The sequence below is a fragment of the Macaca nemestrina genome, chromosome 17 (genome assembly GCF_043159975.1).
Source record: "Macaca nemestrina isolate mMacNem1 chromosome 17, mMacNem.hap1, whole genome shotgun sequence".
Taxonomy (NCBI): Eukaryota; Metazoa; Chordata; class Mammalia; order Primates; family Cercopithecidae; genus Macaca; species Macaca nemestrina.
Window position 1 is genome coordinate 49143117 of NC_092141.1, and position 16267 is coordinate 49159383.

Below are 16267 nucleotides of genomic sequence, written 5' to 3' on the forward strand. Positions count from 1 at the left end.
AGGAGCTAAATCTAAACTAATCCACTCAATTGAATCACAGAACTCTTGATGTGAATGTACAGCTTTATGACATAATTTTCCAAATAAAGACTGATTTTTTTACACTAACAGTACCTAATGAAGATAGCAACTGTATCAGTCCATTTTCACACTGCTATAATAAGACTGGGTAATCTATAAAGGAAAGAGGTTTAATTGACCCACAGTTCTGCATGACTGAGGAGGACTCCGGAAACTTACAATCATGGCAGACGGGAAAGCAGGCACATCTTACGTTGTGGCAGGAGAGAGGAAGTGAAGGGCGAAGAGTCCCTTATAAAACCATCAGTTCTTGGGAGAACTCACCATCACAAGAACAGTGTGGGGGAAACCACCCCCATGATCCAATCACCTCCCACCAGGCCCTTCCCTCAACATCTGGGGATTACAATTCAAGATGAGATGTGATTTGGGACATGGAGCCAAACCATATCAGCAACCATCAATTAATGCTAAATCAATACTTTGTATAAATTTATTATGATTTTACTGTAAATTATTTTGCAGTAGATTGCTTGACTGATGTGGTGTAAAACTCTATTGTATATAAATGAAAACATTAAGCAAGTTGAAGGCATAAAATCAGCTAGCACCCTAATATAGCAGCTTTTGAGTGTGAAATTATATAGCATGAAGAACATGAAGAACTTATGTTTTTCTCCAAGCAATGATGATGGCATCTTTACCAACTTAGTCACTCTCTTATCTGGTCTCTGGTGCTCAGTTGATGCTGTTGAGATGGAGCTGCAACGGGTCTAGTAAATATAGTCTTAGAAAAAAGTTTTTCTCTGACCAAAACAGAGACACTGAACTACAAGAATCCCCATAATCTCTAAGTAACCAGCCAAGGCTGGAACAGAATAGGCCATCATGTATTGGGAGGTCATGCATTCCCATCACTGCAGGCGACCAAACTCAGGCTGGGCAATCGCTTCCAAAACACGTAGTCAAGGAGATACAAATGTCCCCTGGGGGCCTAAACTATTATATTGCCAAGGTGATGCCTGCAATGTGGGCTTTTAAAATGGTAAAGATATTCAAACATATGCATATAAACAGAAACATGATATTCTAAGAATTAAATAGACTCTGTTATGTAGATTTGCCTCCAACATTTTTTGGAAGCACAGGAGTGTGAAGATGCTTTCCCTTGCAGGGAAACTGAATTGTGATGCCAGTAAGTCAAGATTATCAACCAGATTCCAGGGTGGTTTTCTTCACAATTTTGTTGAGATAGTCTATTTCTTCGTGCATTATGTTATTTTTATGTCACTAATTTAAAATTTTAAGCTGCTTCTTCCCATATATTTTCCCCATATAGCCATCGAAAAAGCACATACACAACACAGAGACTAATTTTTTTTGTCATTTATGTCTTTCACTTCACCAATTTATTTATGGATTTATGGTTCATTGACTTTCACAGTTGGAAAATTAATGCTAAATCAATACTTTGTATAAATTTATTATGATTTTACTGTAAATTATTTTGCAGTAGATTGCTTGACTGACATGGTGTAAAACTCTATTGTATATAAATGAAAACATTAAGCAAGTTGAAGGCATAAAATCAGCTAGCACCCTAATATAGCAGCTTTTGAGTGTGAAACTATATAGCATTTTTATGTAGCATATGGGAAAACTGTGCAGCATGGGAGTTTTTAGCATTAATTCTACAGTTGCACTAAATCTAACATGTCAGTCTCTATCTACAATCCAGCCAGGTTTAAAGTGCTAAGTTTTCACTGCTGCACTGAATGCTGAATTATCTAACACGGTGGTGTTTGAGGAAGCCCATCTTCATAAAGCAAGTCTAGACTATTTAGCATCTATACATGGAAATTGTCTCAACTACTGGGTATTCCAAAATGCAGTTTTCTTTCAAATTCAGGAGCCTTTCCAAAATTGCTCTAATGTGTTGAGCACACATTATCATCTTTTAAGTAAAAGAAAATCTCTATCAATATAATACAAAGAAAATTTTTTTAAAATTCCAATCAGCAAATTTTCAGGGCTTACCTTTTATTTCTTACCTATTTCGCTGCTTCAGACAAATCATAAACTGGAAACTGGACAATTGATTTGTATAAGGAAGAAAGTATACATAGTAGCCTTATTTTTATTTATTTATTTTTTAGACAGATGGCACCCAGGCTGGAGTACAGTGGTGTGATCTCGGCTCACTGCAGCCTCCGCCACCCGGATTCAGCCGATTCTCCTGTCTCAGCCTCCCAAGTAGCTGGGATTACAGGTGCCCACCACCACACCTAGCTAATTTTTGTATTTTTAGTAGAGATAGGGTTTCAACATGTTGGCTAGGGTGGTCTTGAACTCCCGACCTCAAGTGATCCACCTGCCTTGGCCTCCCAAAGTGCTGGATCACAGACATAAGCCACCATGCCAAGCCAGCCAGCCACTATATATATTTTTAATGGCACAGATATCCTAAGTGTACAGCTCAATGAATTTTCACAAACTGAACATATCCATATAATTCTCAGTCAGATTAAGACACAGAATGTCACTAGCTCCCCAAAAGCCCCCCTCATATTTGCTCTTAGTCACTAGCCACGCCCCTTAAGCCCATATCCTGACTTCTAATTGATAGGTTAGTTTTGCCTGCTGTAAATTTTATGTAAATGGGATAGTACATTAGGACCTTTGTGAACGACTTCTCCCACTCAATTTAGGTTTGTGAAATGTAGCCATGCTTTTGCATATAGTTTGTTCCTTCTCATTGTTGTATACTATTCCATTGCTTGATGTACCACAATTTATTTATCCATGCTACTGTTAATTGAGCATTTAGTTAGTTGGTTAGATTTTTTTTTTTTTTTTTTTTTTTTTTTTTTTTTTTTTTTTTTTTTTTTGAGACGGAGTCTTGCTCTGTAGCCCGGGCTGGAGTGCAGTGGCCGGATCTCAGCTCACTGCAAGCTCCGCCTCCCGGGTTTACGCCATTCTCCTGCCTCAGCCTCCGGAGTAGCTGGGACTACAGGCGCCCGCCACCTCGCCCGGCTAGTTTTTTGTATTTTTAGTAGAGACGGGGTTTCACGGTGTTAGCCAGGATGGTCTCGATCTCCTGACCTCGTGATCCACCCGTCTCGGCCTCCCAAAGTGCTGGGATTACAGGCTTGAGCCACCGCGCCCGGCCAGATTTTGACTATTACAAAAAGTGCTACTGGCCGGGTGTGGTGGCTCACACCTGCAATCCCAGCACTTTGGGAGGTTAAGGCAGGCGGATCACTTGAGGTCAAAAGTTCAAGACTAGCTTGCCCAACATGGAGAAACCCTGCCTCTACTAAAAACACAAAAATTTGCCAGGCATGGTGGCACACACCTATAATCCCAGATACTAGGGAGGCTGAGGCAGGAGAATCGCTTGAATCCAGGAGGCAGAGGTTGCAGTGAGCCAAGATCTTGCCATTGCACTCCAGCGTGGGTGACAGAGCAAGACTCCATCTCAAAAAAAAAAAAAAAAAAAGTGCTACCATGAACATTCTAGAACATGCCTTTTAGTGAATATAAGTATGCATTTATGTTGGGCATATACCAAAGTACTATTTTAATCCTCCAGCGGTATGGTTAAAATGTCTACCTGCTATCTACTGTGTGCTCAGCCTCATGAACAATGACATATTTTTTCTAGTCATGATGTTAAGAAGGCAGCTTATAGTTTTTCTGGTACAAGAAAGATATGACATTTCAAAACATCCTAGTAAAACATTTGGAATATATTTAGATTTTCATATACTTAAAGCCTTAACTCAGGAGCGTAAGAGATTAACTTTTATTTTTATATCACCATACTTAATTTCTATTTTGAGCCCCCATTCTGCCCAATGGCAGAAACTTAATCTGAGTGAATGCAGAATGCCTCCTCCTGCCTTTCCTCACTGCACCCAAGTTCCAGAGGCCAACGTGATGCTGGGGCTGCTAGCTGCCATTTATCTGGGCCACCATATGCCGAGACCCCACCATTCCCCTGTGGGGCCTGCTGGGTCCTGGGGAGTCTTCCTGGTCCTGGTTGCAGGGCCTCTTCAGAGATGCTGGTCTCTTTGCTGGGGCAGGGTGGGCAGACAGCCTCTGCGCCCTGTCTCAGGAGTGTGGCCTACACGCGGCGTGTCCACACTCATGTACCCTCTTCCTCTGTGCCCATGTCTTGCTGGGTCCAGAGACACCCCTTAGTCCAGATTGCAGTAGGTAGCCTGGATCTCCATCTGTTCCTCCAAATCACTGTTGATGACATGAACTTTATACCATGAATCTTCTAGGCCTTGGGTGTGTGAAACTCAGAAGCCCAGATTGGTTCTTACAACACAAAAGCTTTTCCCCTGTATCATCCTTTCCCTGAAGCAGTGAATGCTGCAGGGGAATGGAGGTGTAGATGGAAGAGAATATCATTCCACCATTTAAATATATCTTTTTCTTTTTTGCTTTTCTTTATTTTTTTAGATGGAGTCTTGCTTTGTCTCCCAGGCTGGAGTGCAGTGGCTTGATCTTGGCTCATGGCAACCTCCACCTCCCGGGTTCAAGTGATTCTCCTGCCTCAGCCTCATGAGTAGCTGGGATTACAGGTGCCAGCCACCATGCCCCACTAACAGGGTTTTGCCATTTTGGCCAGTCTGGTCTAAAACTCCTGACCTCAGGTGATCGGCCCACCTCAGCCTTCCAAAGTGCTGGGATTACAGGAGTGACCCACCGCACCTGGCCCTTTCATTCTGTTACTTCTTTGAACTCCTTTCATAATTGCTTATTATTATTATTATTATTATTATTGAGACATAATTTCACTCTGCCACTCAGGCTAAAGTACAGTAGTATGATATCGGTTCACTGCAACTTCTGCCTCCCAGGCTCAAGCCATCCTCCCACCTTAGCCTCCCAAGTAGCTGGGACTACAGGTGTGCACCCTCATGCCCAGCTAATTTTTGTATTTTCTGTAGAGATGAGATTTCACCATGCTGCCCAGGCTGGTCTTGAACTCTTGAGCTCAAGTGATCTGCCTACCTCAGCCCCAGAAAGTGCTGGGATTACAGGAGTGAGCCACTGCGCCTGGCCATAACCCTTAATTTAAAAAACAAACAAAACTTTTTCACAATACTACTTCAAGTTTGCAACTTGATTTACATCAGATTGAATTCAGTGTAGGCTTTGGTAAAATTCACAGCTCTTTGTTATTTCTAAAATAGTTTCAAAATTCTAGAGAAAAGAAAATTCAATAATAACAAACTATTATTAGTTTCCATGTATTAAGCACACAGTTTATGCCAGGTGCATTGCTATCAACCCTATATCTATTTTCTTATTTAATGTTTGTAGCAACCCAGTGAAGGAAGGCAGTAGCTCCTGGGTTTTCTGTTTGTTTTGTTTTGTTTTTGAGATGGAGTCTCACTCTGTCGCCCAGGCTAGAGTGCAGTGGCATGATCTTGGCTCACTGCAACCTCTGCCTCCTAAATTCAAGTGATTTTCCTGCCTCAGCTTCCCAAGTAGCTGGGATTACAGGTGTCTGCCACCACACCCGGCTAATTTTTTGTACTTTTAGTAGAGACAGGGTTTCACCATGTTGACCCAGCTGGTCTTGAACTTCTGAACTCAGATGATCCACCCGCCTCGGCCTTCCAAAGTGCTGGGATTACAGGCGTGAGCCACGGTGCCTGGCCTATCTCCTCATTTTATATATGAGAAAACTGAGGCACAAATAGGTGAACTGGCTTGCTTGAGGTCACAGAACTATGCTGTGAACCCATGCAGTTCCCATGCAGCCAAGAACTTGCCTTGAACCAAGAGTCATTGCGAATAACCATCATGTTACAGGACCACAATGCAGAGAAAGAACTGGATCTGGCAACTTTGTTATTACTTTCTCCTGAAAACACTAAAATCCAGGAAGAAGTGCCCTTTCAGACAAGAAAAACTGATAGCTCCTTCCTACTGCTTTCTGAATCTTGGTTCCCACAAATTAAATAAACTAAGCTCTGCTGTGTAAATAGCAGAGTGAACTGATTGAATTATTTGTTACAATTTCTAAGGTCAATTTGCAACATATAAAATTATACACAAGCAGGCAGTCATTGAAAATGTTTGCAGAAGGCTTATGAACTAAAGTTGATAAAAAGTATTAAACAATATGTGGACACACACACACATACATCCACCCTACATAGCAGACAATCCCAAGTGCTACAGTGCTTCAGCAAATATCTTTAATGAAACTTAAGTTGAGTTAATGCCTTCCAAAATAAAAGCAGCTGCTTGTTTTAATATCATCAATGAGAAAGCTGTGATCTAAACGCATCGGGTGGAATTAAAAGTCATTTTTATTTCACTACTTTAATCCCCAGTCCGGAAATAATAGAACAAGCCCCACAGTGTTACATTTCACTTCCTAGTAACTAAAGGAATGTATACTCATAACAAAACTTTCTAACCTTACGGAAATACACAATACAGAAAATGAAAGTTCCCCAGAAAATTTTCTCTCCAGAGATTATCATTATCAATGATTTTTATTTCTTCAGATTTTTTTCTATTCATATATGAGGTCATCTACAGATACAGTTTTTATAAAACACAATAACGACTCCAAAAGCCTTAGAGAGCAATGGAGAACTTCATTGCAGCTCTGAGAAAATGAATAACTGAAAATTACATTGCATGTCACAATAAAACTTCCAAAATGTCCACGTTAGCCATTTTCCCTCCATTTCACAAAACTGCCCTTTCGTTCTTCCTCCAAACTCATAGCTACCTTGTCTCAAACCTACTTCCTCTCGTTTCTTTTCCTTTTATGTTTTCCTATTCATAAGTAAAGCAGTCTATAGGCATTTTCAGTTTTCAGCCTGTGACCCCATGGTTGGACAATTCATCAAGTAAATGAAGAATGCTTCCCCCTTAGAAAGGTCCCCCAAGGGAGGACAGAAAGAGAAACAGAAAACACTCATAATTTAATGTTATTGTCCTTTTCACACATATGTAGCTATATCTATTATATTTTATTTTACTTTATTTTATTTTATTTTAATTTTTTGAGACAGAGTTTCGCTCTGTCACCCAGGCTACAGTGTAATGGTGCGGTCTCAGTTCGCTGTGACCTCCATCTCCCAGGATCAAGTCATTATTCTGCCTCAGCCTCCTGAGTAGCTGGGATTACAGACGTGCACCACCATTCCTGGCTAATTTTTGTATTTTTAGTACAGACGAGGTTTCATCATGTTGGCCAGGCTGGTCTTGAACTCCTGACCTCAGGTGATCCACCTGTCTCAGCCTCCCAAAGTGCTAGGATTATAGCACTTTTACAGCATGAGCTGCCCTGCCCAGCCTATTTTATTTTATTTTATTTTATTTACAGACAGTCTTGCTCTGTTCCCCAGGCTGGAGTGCAGTGGCGTGATCATAGCTCGCTTGGCTAATTTTTAAATTTTTTGTAGATATGGGGTCTGGGTATGTTACCCAGCCTGATCTTAAAATCCTAGGCTTAAGTGATCCTCCTGCCCTGACCTCCCAAAGTGCTGGGATTACAGGCGTGAGCCATCCTGCCCAGCCTGTATCTATTATATAAGTTGGTTTTTTTGATTACTTCAATGCAAATGAGATTATACCATACTCTCTTCTTTGTCACTTCCTATTTTCATGTAATTTATGTTAGACATCTGTCGATGTCAGTATAAATAGATCTAGATCATTTTTTATAGTTGTATGGCTTTCATTACATGGATGTTTCACAATTTATTTAGCTAACTACCTATTGTTAGACATTTGGTTATTTCCGAATTTTTGCTATTTTATATAATGCTGTACTTATATAAAATATAGTTTTATATAATTACATTTAATTATATACTACTACTATATCTGACAATTGACTTGTATCAAGAATATACAAAGAATTGTTACAAGTTGCCAGGCACAGTGGCTCACATCTGTAATCCCAGTGCTTTGGGAGGCCAAGGTGGTGGATCTCTTGAGCCCAGTAGTTGGAGACCAGCCTGGGCAACATGGGGAGATCCCGTCTCTACAAAAATACAAAAATTAGCCAGGCATAGGGGCACACATCTGTAGCTCCAGCTACTTAGAGGCTGAGGTGGGAAGATTGCTTGAGCCCAGGAGGTTGAGGCTGCAGTGAGCCAAGATTACGCCACTGCACTCCAGCCAGCATGTCAAAATCCCTGTCTCAAAAAAAAAAAAAAAAGAAAGGAAGAAAGGGGGGCGGCAAATAAATAGAGTATAAGCCACCTCATCCAACTTTATTGGAATCAGTAGTTGACTGGTTAATCAGTTCAAGCAAGGAATCATAAAAATTGATGCATGTGTCGGGCCCGGTGGCTCACGCCTGCAATCTCCACACTTTGCAAGACCGAGGCAGGCCGATCACCTGAGGTTAGGAGTTCAAGACAAGCCTGGCCAACAAGGTGAAACCCCGTCTCCACTAAAAATACAAAAATTAGCCATGCATGGTGGCACACCTCTGTAATTCTAGCTACACAGGAGGCTGAGGCATGTGAATTGCTTGAACCTGGGAGACAGAGGTTGCAGTGAGCCAAGATGGTGCCACTGCACTCCAGCCTGGGCGACAGAGCAAGACTTGGTCTTAAAAAAAAAAAAAAAATTGATGCATGTTTTAAATGTTTTATATTACCTTAAAAAATACAAATATGTTTCTCTTTTGACAAAAAGTCAAGGCCTTTTATTTTGAGAATGAGTTAACTTATTATAGTTCTACATCATGTTGCTTACATACACTATGCCCAAAACACATAGTTTATAATTTCCCATTTTGGTGGCTTTAAAGTGTAGTGTTCAGTGGGCTGTGGGCATCTGTGTCAATGTACTTTAAAGAGGGAATTATAGTGTTTTTTTTTGTTTTTGTTTTTGGTTTTTTTTTTTTTTTTTGAGACGGAGTCTGGCTCTGCCACCCAGGCTGGAGTGCAGTGACCGGATCTCAGCTCACTGCAAGCTCCGCCTCCCGGGTTCACGCCATTCTCCTGCCTCAGCCTCCCGAGTAGCTGGGACTACAGGCGCCCGCCACCTCGCCCGGCTAATTTTTTGTATTTTTTAGTAGAGACGGGGTTTCACCGTGTCAGCCAGGATGGTCTCGATCTCCTGACCTCATGATCCGCCCATCTCGGCCTCCCCAAAGTGCTGGGATTACAGGCTTGAGCCACCGCGCCCGGCCAAAGAGGGAATTATAGTGTTGGTTATTCTGGTGAACTGGTTAAGTGGAGGCTGACTAAGAACTTCTATGATATATCTGTAAGATAAATTCTTAGGAATTAAATTATTGGATCAAAGGATATAAGCATTTTTATGTTATACAGCTATTACCAAATAGTTCTCCGAAAAGGTTGTACCAATTTACAGTCCAAAAATATTGTGTGAGAATTTTTATTTTCCAGACATCTTCACCAATAGTGGCTACTATGAATAGTTTAAATCTAATGATGCTATTTATTCAGTAATATTTATTTAAATTTCTATGTGTAAAATTAACTCAAAATGGGTCACAGACCTAAATGTAAGAGTGAAAACTATAAAACTCACATGAAAAATAGGAGTAAATCATTGTGATCATAGGTTAGGCAGAGTCTTATTAGATATGACACCAAAAGCACAAATGACAAAAGAAAAAAAAATTGATAAATTGGACTTCATCAAAATTAAAACTTTTGTGCTTCAAAGAATACCATCAAGAAGGTGAAAGATTCACAAGTTCTAAAGATTAGGGTGTAAAAAGGTGAAAGACGGCCGGGCGTGGTGGCTCACGCCTGTAATCCTAGCACTTTGGGAGGCCAAGGTGAGCGGATCACAAGGTCAGGAGTTTGAGACCAGCCTGACCAACATGGTAAAACACCATCTCTACTAAAAATACAAAAATTAGCCAGGCATAGTGGCGGGTGCCTGTAATCCCAGCTACTCAGGAGGCTGAGGCAGGTGAATTGCTTGAACCTGGGAGGCAGAGGTTGCAGTGAGCCAAGATCGCGCCATTGCACTCCAGCCTGGGTGACAGAGCAAGACTCCGTCTCAAAAAAAAAAAAAAGAGTGAAAGGCAACCACAGAATGGGAGAAAATATTTGCAAATTATATACAAAGTAGGCCACTTCATTTGTGGAAAATATGTAGCCAGACACAGTGGCTCATGCCTGTAATCCCAGAACTTTGGAAGGCTGAGGTGGGGGAGCTCAAGACCAACCTGGGTAACATAGAGAGGCCCTATCTCTACAATAAATACATAAAATTAGCCAGATGTGGTGACATGTGCCTGTGGTCCCAGCTACTTGGGAGATTGAGGTGGGAGAATCACGTGAGCCCAGGAGGTTGAGGCTGCAGTGAGCCAAGATCGCATTACTGTACTCCAGCCTGGCGACAGACTGAGACCCTATCTCAAAAAATATATATATATATTTACCTAGATATAGATATATAAACATATATATTTATAGATATCTAGATACATAAATATACAGATATCTATAAATATATATATGTAACAAAATATGTTCCAAGACCTCCAGTGGATACCTGAAACTGCAGGTATTACCAAACTCTATATATACTATGTTTTTTTCCTATACATACATACCTATGACAAAGTTTAATTTATAAATTAGGCACTGTAATAGAATAACAACAATAACTAATAATAAAATAGAACAATTAGAATATACTTTTTTTTTTGAGATGGAGTCTTGCTCTGTCACCCAGTCTGGAGTGCTGTGGTGCCATCTCATTGCAACTTCCGCCTCCCGGGTTCAAGCAATTCTCCTGCCTCGGCCTCCCAAGTAGCTGGGACTACAGGCACCTGCCACCACGCCCAATTAATTTTTGTATTTTTAGTAGAGATGGGGTTTCACCATATTGGCCAGGCTGGTCTCAAACTCCTGACCTTGTGATCCGCCCGCCTCAGCCTCCCAAAGTGCTGGGATTACAGGCGTGAGTCACCGTGCCCGGCCAGAATATACTTTAATATAAGTTACATGAATAGTTTTCTGTCTCTCAAAATACTGTAATATTTGGGATTGCAGCTACCTGCAGGTAACTGAAACTGCAGAAAGCATAAGGGGGACTATTGTATCTGACAATGGACTTGGATCTAGAATACATAAAGAACTCTTACAACTTGATAATAAAGAAGGATAGAACCCAATTTTAAAATGGACAAAAGATCTGAACAGCTATTTCTCCAAAGAAGATATACAAATGGCCAATAAAGGCCAGATGCTGTGGCTTATGCCTATAATCCCAACAGTTTGGGAGGCCAAGGCAGGTAGATTACTTGAGGCCAGGAGTTCGAGACTAGCTTGGCCAACATGGCAAAAACCCATCTCTACTAAAAACAGAAAAATTAGCCAAGCGTTGTGGCGTACGCCTATAGTCCAGGTACTCAGGCAGATGAAGCACAAGAATCACTTGAACCTGGGAGGCAGAGGTTGCAGTGAGCTAAGATTGCACCACTGCACTCCAACCTGGGCAACAGAGCAAAACCCCACTTAAAAAAATAAAAGAAAAATAAAAGAAAGAAAATAAATGGCCAATAAGCACAAGAAAATACACTCAATTTCTGTCTTAGTCTGTTTGTGCTGCTATAACAAAATACCTGAGACTGAGTAACATATAAGCAAAAAAGTTATTCCTCACAGTTCTGGAGGCTGGGAAATCCAAAATCAAGGTGATAGCACATTTGGCATTTGGTGAGGGCCTGTTCCATTGTTCCTGTTCTCGCAGTGGCATCTTCACATGGCAGGAGGAGAAAGGAAAAAAAAAAGAAGAAGAAATGCTATATGAAGCCTTTTTATAAGGGCATTAATTTCATTCACGAGGGCAGAGCACTCATGACCTAATCACCACCTTCTGAAGGCCTCACTTCTTAACATCATCACATTAGGTCTCAGGTTATAACATGAATTTTGGAGGACACAAACATTCAAACCATAGAAACGTCATGAGCCATCAGGGAAGTGCAAATCCAAACCACATTAAGATACCACTTCACACTCACAAGAATGGCTATCATAAAAAGACAGATAATAACAAGTGTTGGAGAGAATGTGGAAAAATTGAAACACTCATATATTGCTGGAGGGAATGTAAAACACTTTGCATTTTAGAAGCTGGAACTGCTTTGGAAATAGTCTGGCAGTTCCTCCAAAGTTTAAACATAGAGTTACCATATGACCTGGCAATGCCGGGCTTCATCATGTTCCCAAGGGAAATGAAAACATATGTCCACGCAAAAACTTATACATGAATGTTCATAGCAGCATTATTCATAATAGCCAAAAAGTGGAGACAGCTGGATGTGGTTGTTCACGCCTATAATCCCAACACTTTGGGAGGCCAAAGCGGGAAGATCACTAGAGGTCAGGTGTCTAAGACCAGCCTGGCCAACATAGTGAAACCCCATCTCTACTAAAAATACAAAAAGTAGCGGGACATGGGGGTACATGCCTGTAATCCCAGCTAATTGGGAGGCTGAGGCAGGTGAATGGCTTGAATTCAGGAGGCAGAGGCTGCAGTGAGCCAAGATCATGCCACCATACTCCAGCTTGGGTGAAAGACTGAGTTGAGACTTCATCTCAAAAAAAAAAAAAAAAAGTGATAAACAGATAAATAAAATGTGTTATATTCCTACAACAGAATATTATTGAGCCATAAAAAAAAAAAAAAAGGAAGGAAGTACTGACACATGCTATAACATGAAAGAACCTTAAAAACATTAGGTTACTAGAAAGAAGCCAGTCACAAAAGATCACAAATTGTATGGCTCCATGTACATGAAGTGTCCAAATAGGCAAATCCTATCCTAAAAGAAAGTAAATTAGTGGTTGCCTAGGACTGAGGGATGGAGGAAATGGGAGTGACTGCTAATAGGTGTGGGATTTCTTTTTGGGAGAAATGAAAATATTCTAAAATTGATTGTGGTGACCAGGCGCAGGGGCTCACGCTTGTAATCCCAGCAGTTTGGGAGGCTGAGGCAGGCGGATCACCTGACGTCGGGAGTTTGAGACTAGCCTGACCAACATGGAGAAACCCTGTCTCTTCCAAAAATAGAAAATTAGCCGGGCATGGTGGTGCATACCTGTAATCCCAGCTACTCGGGAGGCTGAGGCGAGAAAATCACTTGAACCCAGAAGGTGGAAGTTGTGGTGAGCTGAGATCGTGACACTGCACTCCAGCCCGGGCAACAAGAGTGAAACTCGGTCTCAAAAACAAACAAACAAACAAACAAAATTGACTGTGGTGATGACTGCAAAACTCTGTGAATCTATTAAAACCCATTGAATTATATACTTTTAATTGGTGAATTGCCTGGCTTGTGACTTAAACCTCAACAAAGTTGTTATAGTTTTTAAAATCGCTATATATAAGGCAATGTTCTAGGTGCTGCAAATCAGAAATTGTCATATGCCTTCTATTTACCCTTCTAGACCCACTCTTCCCCCTTCTCCACTCTGCCCTCAGAGGCTGACCTTATAATCCACATCAAAAGGTTTCCCACGCCTTGGTCGGGTTTGGCCAACTGACAGGAAATTAGAGTGGAAAGGAAGGTGGGCTCAGGATATGTATTCTTTTTTTTTTTTTTTTTTTTTTTTGAGACGGAGTCTCGCTCTGTCACCCAGGCTGGAGTGCAGTGGCCGGATCTCAGCTCACTGCAAGCTCCGCCTCCCGGGTTCACGCCATTCTCCTGCCTCAGCCTCCCGAGTAGCTGGGACTACAGGCGCCCGCCACCTCGCCCGGCTAGTTTTTTGTATTTTTTAGTAGAGACGGGGTTTCACCGTGTTAGCCAGGATAGTCTCAATCTCCTGACCTCGTGATCCACCCGTCTCGGCCTCCCAAAGTGCTGGGATTACAGGCTTGAGCCACCACGCCCGGCCAAGGATATGTATTCTTTTGTCTCCCTCACCGAGAGGGGAACTTGGGCTGGCTGTGTCTCTCCAGTGAAGGTCACTGCTCTTTCAGGGCAGCCGATTTTACATGCTGACTCTTTCAGGTTCAACTAACCACTATTCCCCTTGCCATTTTGGTTCTAAAGATGGTAACATTGCAGCTACTACTGGCTCGGGGTTACTACACTCATTTTTATGGTTCCTCTATCCTTTTACATTTGTAAATAACCCTTTACTAAATAAATAACCACTTTGTCAATAAACCTTATAGTTGAGCAACAAAAAGGAGTGAAGTATTGACACATGCTACAACACAAATGAGCCTTGAAAATGTCATGTTGAGTGAAAGAAGCCAGTCACAAACACACACATCACATAGTGTATGATTCCATTTATATAAAATGTCTGGTAATTATTCTGACTGTTCCATCGTTTTTCTGTTGAGATCCCTACTAAACCAGACAAAACCTTTGCTATCTTAGAGCTTTTGTTCAATGGTCAAATAAAAGGGGAATAAGAATGTTGGCCAGGCATGGCGACTCATGCCTGTATTCCCATCACTTTGGGAGGTTAAGGCGGGTGGATCACAAGGTCAAAAGATCAAGACCATCCTGGCCAATATGGTGAAACCCCATCTCTACTAAAAATACAAAAAATTAGCGGGGTGTGGAACGTGCCTGTAATCCCAGCTACTTGGGGGGCTGAGGCAGGAGAGTCTCTTGAACCCAGGAGGTGGAGGTTGCAGTGAGCCAAGATCGTGCGACTGTACTCCAGTCTGGCGAGACAGTGAGACTCCATCTCAAAAAGAAAAAAAGAATGTTTCAGGCAAAGGGAAGAGAAGTGCAATGGTGCTATTTCAGGCAGAAGCTTGTCAGGTTTGCTGTGGTGTGACCAATGTGGAAGGACTCAGTGGAAAGAAAAAGAGATGAGGGCAGAGTAATGGGAAGGGCCAAGATAAAATAAAGTCATATGCATACTGTTACATTTTTTACTTGTCTAATATATTTCATTAAATATAGACAAAACTTATTATAAATAAAGATAACTTTTGATGTTTGCAAGGTCATCTGTTATTTGCACTCTTTTTTTTTTTTTTTTTTGAGATGGGGTCTCACTCTGTCACCCAGGCTGGAGTGCAGCGGTGCCACCACAGCTCACAGCAGCCTCCATCTCCTGGGCTCAAGCGATCTTCCCACCTCAGCCTCCTGAGTATCTGGGACTATAGGCACAGACCACTGTGCCCCAATAATTTTTTATTTTTTGTGAAGACGGGGTTTCTCCATGTTACTCAGGCTGGTCTTAAACTCCTGATCTCAAACAATCTGCCCACCTTGGTCTCCCAAAGAGCTAAGATTACAGGCGTGAGCCACTGTGCCCAGCTTGTTATTTGCATTTGTGATTTTAAAATTTCATATTTTTTATCATAAGACTGTCAGGAGTTTTCTGGACAGGAAATGACTTAATTTATGACTCAAAATACAAACAAATGTAGGTGATCAAATGCATATCTATGTCTTCAATGGAAATATATATATATACACATACATAAGTCATTAACGAAGACAAATGAGAACACGAAATTCATGATCTATTTTCTTTTCTATTGCCTAGCCCCCTAAAGGAGAGATCTTTTTCATTTAGAGCCCTGGGTTTTGTTTTGTTTCATGATTTGCTTTTTTTTTTTTTTTAAATAAGAGTTTATTTATTTATTTATTTATTTATTTATTTATTTATTTATTTATTTTGAATCAGGGTTTCACTCCCATCAGCCAGGCTGGAGTGCAATGGCGTGATCTCAGTTCACTGCAACTTCTGTCTCCTGGACTCAAGTAATTCTCTTGCCTCAGCCTCCCGAGTAGCTGGGACTACAGGCATGTGCCACTGCATCCAGCTAACTTTTTGTAGAGACAGGGTTTCACCATGTTGGCCAGACTGGTCTTGAACTCCTGAGTTCAAGTGATCTGTCTGCTTCTGCCTCTCAAAGTGCTAGGGTTACAGGCATGAGCCACTACGCGGCCAAAAGAATATATATATTTTAAAGAAAATTAACTTATTTGAAAAAGTAGAAATGAGGCCGGGCGCAGTGGCTCATACCTGTAATTCCAGCACTTTGTGAGGCCAAGGCAGGTAGATTGCTTGAACTCAAGAGTTCGAGACACATGATGAAACCCCGTCTCTGCTAAAAATACAAACATTAGCCAGGTGTGGTGGCAGGTGCCTGTAATCCCAGCTACTCTGGAGGCTGAGGCAGGAGAATCGCTTGAACCCGGGAGGTGGAGGTTGCAGTGAGCCAAGATCGCGCCATTGCACTCCAGCCTGGGCAACAAGAGCAAAGCTCCATCTCAAAA

The 16267-nt window shown here is 41.4% G+C and overlaps 1 long non-coding RNA gene across 2 annotated transcripts in view; it reads right to left on the minus strand.

Annotated features, from left to right (window-relative positions):
- LOC105476847 (uncharacterized) overlaps positions 1-15093 on the minus strand; it is a 161741-nt gene extending 146648 nt beyond the window's left edge. The window contains exons 1-2 of one of the 2 annotated variants that reach the window (XR_011615685.1): positions 13112-15093; positions 11671-11763 (exon numbers count right to left, since the gene is read on the minus strand). This is a non-coding gene — a long non-coding RNA (uncharacterized lncRNA). The remainder of the gene's footprint in view (positions 1-11670; positions 11764-13111) is intronic. The other variant, XR_011615684.1, reaches the window with a different exon arrangement.
- Between the last annotated feature and the right edge of the window lie 1174 nt (positions 15094-16267).